Here is a 5,602-nt window from a genome sequence, read left to right as displayed (position 1 = left end):
TGGGCACCCGTGGCGAGCCACCTCCTCGTGGTGGGTGCTGGGTAATGCTAAGAGCTCGCCGACACCCCCGTAGTGGACCCGGGAGGATATTTGGTCCACCAACCCGTTTGCCGTGGGCTGCGTCCCTGTGTCGGTGGAGGAGGGGATCCTGGTGGTTGAGGGCAATGGGAGCAGGTGTTCAACACACCACTTCGGCCCCGACTTCACCTAGACGGGTGGTAGAATCTACCAATCGGCTGGTCACGCCAAGCCCTGTGTATGGACTTATGCCATTACACAGTTTTAATTTGGAAAAGAGTTACTTTTGGACTTGGCACATTTGTTCATATAAAATGTTAAAGATCTTCATTATGATGTTTGGAACTTTGCCTAGAGTCTTATACCCAGAAGGCGGTGGCTCATGGGCCAATCTGGTGGACGTGTTATTTATAACTCTTCTGCTGGAGTATATCATCCGAGTATCCTTGGTGCTGCAAGTTGGAGACCCACTTGTTTTTAGCATTGTCCTTGTGATACTGCGTGGTGGGTGGGAAGCTCGGGTGATAAAAATATAAATATTAAACATGGCTTACGAAACCCCAACTAAGAAAACCAAACGTCCTTTTGAAACTGATCCCATTGATGATGACATCCGACCGTCCAAATCAATTGATTTTTGGCCACGTTTTCTAGTGATAGAAACTATTGACAAGACACCTTTCAAGCTGAATCCATTTGCAATATCCACGGGTATTCAGGGTATTGCTGGAGAAGTAACAAACATACGAAAGTTACGTTCAGGTGCGCTGCTGGTTGAATGCTCTAAAAGACAGCAATCAGCCAACCTTATGAGTACCGAATCATTCGTTGGCGTTCCAGTTACGGTCTCTGCTCATAAGACCTTAAATACAAGCAAAGGCATCATCAGGGACCGCGATCGACTATTTGCTGAAACGTCAGAAATTGACATTGCATATGAGATGAAAGATCAAGGTGTGCTCTATGTCAAACGCTTTTCGACCCGTAAAAACAATGTTCCCACCAATACCTATCCCTTCTCCTTTTCGTCTCCGACAGCTCCAAAATCATTGAAGGCTGGTTACTGCAACATCAAGGTTGACATGTACATTCCCAATCCACTCAGATGTTTTAAATGCCAGAAGTACGGCCATGGCGTAAATACTTGTACATTGTCCGTTGTGTGTGCTCACTGTGGTGAGAAGTCACACACAACGGAAGATTGTACAAGTACCTTTAAAAAGTGCACCAACTGTTCAGGGAACCATTCATCGTTTTCAAAAGAATGCCCGATTTGGAAAGAACACATGGAAATTAACAAGATTAAATTTACACAAAACATCAGTTTCTCGGATGCCAAAAAACTTGTCAAGAGATCTGAGCTTCCAGACAGTTATGCTTCTGTAATCAAAACATCAACTGAATCCATTCATAAACTATCTACTTTATCCACAAGCTGTCAAACAAATTTGACTTGGGTCAAATGTGATTCTCCCCAGATGTTATATCCTACCACATCGTCTCAAACTACGGAGTCACTTAGTAGTCATTCACAAAAGCAGTCAGAGTCTTCATCTGATCTTAAGCGATCCTCTCAGTCGCGTTCACAATCTAAATCGTCATGTGATACTCAGTCAGCTGTATCAAGCAAAAGTAAACTGAAGCATGAGGCCTCAAAAAAAAACAAAGTGGAAGAGCCCCGAAAGTGTCGGAAAATAAAATACAGCTACACAACAGATATGGATCTCTGGAGGACATGGACGTATCTGAAAACGTCCATTCTAGGGCACATAGCCTGTCGCCCTCCAAAAAGGTGCGAGGTAGATCCCCAATAAATCCCCCCAAAAGATAGTTTCTTCTTATAATATCATACAGTGGAACTGCAGAGGGCTAAAAATAATTTCAATGATTTACAGCTATTGATCCAGGACTTTAAACCATCAGCAGTCTGTCTGCAGGAGACATATTTAAAGCAGACGGATACTTTTGACCTACGCCATTTCAATGCTTACCATTCTTTTTCACCCCCGGGCGAGAGGGCCACTGGAGGAGCTTCTATCCTTATAAACCAGAATATTATTCAGAGCCCTATTATTCTTAATACTGGTCTCCAGGCTGTTGCCGTGAGACTTACTTTACACGTTGCACTCACACTGTGCTCTTTATATATCTCGCCGTCTTCAACACTTCAGAAGACCGAACTTCAAAATTTGTATAACCAACTACTCCCGAAACCCTGTGTTATTATGGGAGACGTAAATGGCCACAACCCACTCTGGGGTGGTACAACTACAAATGCTAAAGGTAAAATACTAGAGGAATTCTGTTCCGAAAATGATTTATGTATTTTCAATGATGGGTCGAACACATATCTACATCCTGGCACAGGAACATATTCAGCCCTTGATTTATCAGTTTGTGATTCAAGCCTGCTTAACGAATTTGAATGGTCAGTTCATGATGACCTCTGTGGGAGTGACCATTTCCCAACATTACTAAAACCTGTGAATCCATCTGATGTTCCTCCATCATCAAGATGGAACTTCAAAAAGGCTAACTGGCGTTTATATGAAACTCTGTGTGTTGACAGGCTTAAACCTGAACTTTTTGATAATGTTCCTGATGCTATTCAACGTTTTTGTGATGAAATGAATGTTATTGCTCATGAGTGTATACCAAAGTCCTCTGCAGTTCCACATATTCCATGGTTCAATGATCAATGTAAACAAGCTAGAAAGGAGCGGAAAAAGGCAGAACACTATTTCCGTCGACACCCCATGGTGCATAATTTGAATAAATTTAAGATTGTAAATGCTAAAGCACGGCGTTCTTGTAAACAAAGCAAACGCCAATCTTGGCAACGATATGTATCAAACATTAATTCACGTACACCAATATCTAAAGCCTGGAATATGATCCAAAAAATCAAAGGTAAGGGCTCCAAATCTAGTATTCACCACCTTAAAGATGGAAACCAGTTATTAACTAATGAAACCGATATTGCTAATAAACTTGGTGAAACTTTGGCAAAACATTCTTCCTCGTCAAATTATGAACCTAAGTTCCAAACATATCAAAAACAGCAAGAAAAGAAAACTATTAACTTTAATTCAGATAATGGGGAAGACTATAATGAAACTTTTTCGTTACATGAGCTTCATACTGCTCTTGATAACATACATTATCCACTCCTGAAGCACTTGCCAGATACATGCTTAGAGACGCTGTTACATATTTTTGATAATATTTGGACATCTGGACAATTTCCTTCGTCGTGGCGTGATGCTATCGTTGTTCCCCTTCCTAAACGGACCCTTCCAATTATAGGCCAATTTCACTTACTAGCTGTGTTTGCAAGACCATGGAGCGCATGATAAATAATCGACTTGTCTGGTACTTGGAAACAAATAACCTAATAACAGATATTCAGTGTGGTTTCCGCAAAAACAGAAGTACAGTCGATCACTTAGTGCGTTTAGAATCTTTTGTTAAGAATGCCATAATAAATAAACAGCATGCAGTGTCGATCTTTTTTGATCTAGAAAAAGCATATGACACCACTTGGAAACATGGGATTTTAAAAGATTTACATGACTTCGGTTTGCGAGGCCGATTGCCTCAATTTATAGCCAACTTTTTAAATGATAGACAATTTCAAGTCCGTGTGGGTTCTACCCTGTCTGATCATTACAGTCAGGATCAGGGTGTACCACAAGGCAGTATTTTGTCTGTTACACTTTTTAGCATCAAGATAAACAGTTTATCGAAGGTTTTAAACGATTCAATTGATGGATCACTTTTTGTGGATGATTTTAACATTTCATGTCGAGGTAAAAACATGCATACTATTGAACGGCAAAAGCAGTTGTGTCTGAACAAGATAAATAAATGGTGTTTGGAAAACGGTTTTAAATTTTCTAAGTCTAAAAATAACTGTATACATTTCTGCCGTAAATACAAACCACATAAGGACCCAGAACTGTATCTAAACGGCACACCTATTAAAGTTGTTAAAGAGGCCAAGTTTCTGGGTCTTATATTTGACTCCCACTTGACGTTCTTGCCACATATTAAATCCCTTAAAGTTAAATGTTTGAAGGCACTCGACTTGTTAAAAGTTGTTCAATTCAAAATGGGGAGGCGATCAAACCACTCTACTTCACTTATACAGATCACTCATTCGCTCCAAACTTGACTATGGTTCCATTGTATATGGTGGAGCCTGTAAAAGCAGTCTCAGAATGTTAGATTCTATCCATCATCAAGGTCTAAGATTATGTCTTGGATCTTTTAGAACGTCTCCCATTGACAGTCTCTATGTCGAGGCAGATGAGCCATCTCTCACTCAGCGACGTATAAAATTATCCTTAGAATATGCTACAAAACTATACTCTAACGAATCTAACCCGGCATATAACTGTGTTTTCAATCCTCTCTACGAGGATTTATACAACAAAAAGTGTTCTCTTGTTCCACCTCTCGGACACAGAATTAAACCCTTTCTTTCTTCGGCCGGCATTGAGCTGGAAACCATAGCTCCTTTCCGTCTTCTTTCTTCTCCTCCTTGGCAATTGGTTAGGCCACAAGTTGACCTAACATTAACATCATTTAAAAAATAAGAAACAAATGACTTACAATATAAACAAGAATATCATCAATTAAAACATAAATATAGCAATTACAAACCCTTATTTACGGATGGATCCAAGGACGGTGGCGCAATGGCTTGTGCCACTGTCATTGGATCCAGAACAATATCTTCTAGAATTCCAGATAACAGTTCTATTTTTACTGCAGAAGCAAACGCCATATTGACAGCTCTTAGGTATATTCAGAGACACCCTAAACGTAAACAATATATAATCTATTCAGACTCTCTTTCTTGCCTTCAGGCGATTAAAAATATTTCTTGTAAACATCCACTTTTAATAGAAATTATTGAATTGTATAATAATCTTGCTACTGGCCAATACGACATCGTCTTCTGTTGGTTACCCAGCCACGTAGGTATTTCCGGTAACGCAATGGCTGATCTTGCTGCCAAGGCAGCACTCAACCAATCTGTGACACCACTTCTTATTCCTTACACTGATTACAAAGCTAGCATTAGAACTTACATCCGTGATCTCATGCAGAAGAAGTGGGACACCCAAGTAGGTATAAATAAATTACATGAAATAAAACCGTATATTGGTTACACCTACTTGGGCTGTCAGTCCAGATATGAAGAGGTTAGTTTAAGACAATGCCGTATTGGCCACACACGATATACTCATGCATACCTATTGAAAGGTGAGGATCCTCCGTTTTGTATCCCTTGTGATGAGAGAGTCACGGTCAAGCATATTCTGCTTGACTGTGTTGAATTCTCCATCACAAGGGATAAATATTTTAATGTCAAAACTGTAAAGGATCTTTCTACTAACATTAATTCTCATTTAATCGTTGGTTTTTTAAAAAGAAATTGATTTTTTGGTAGAATTTTGAATAACGTGTTCTGTAAATAGATGTATTTTAATTATTGGCTGTTTAGATTTGTAACTAGAATTGTTAGTGGCTGTACCCTCAAAGGGGGTTGAAGTATTGTAAAATTATTGTCCTCCTG

This window comes from Haliotis asinina, chromosome 4 (genome assembly GCF_037392515.1).
Source record: "Haliotis asinina isolate JCU_RB_2024 chromosome 4, JCU_Hal_asi_v2, whole genome shotgun sequence".
NCBI lineage: Eukaryota > Metazoa > Mollusca > Gastropoda > Lepetellida > Haliotidae > Haliotis > Haliotis asinina.
Note: the sequence above shows the minus strand (reverse complement) of the source record.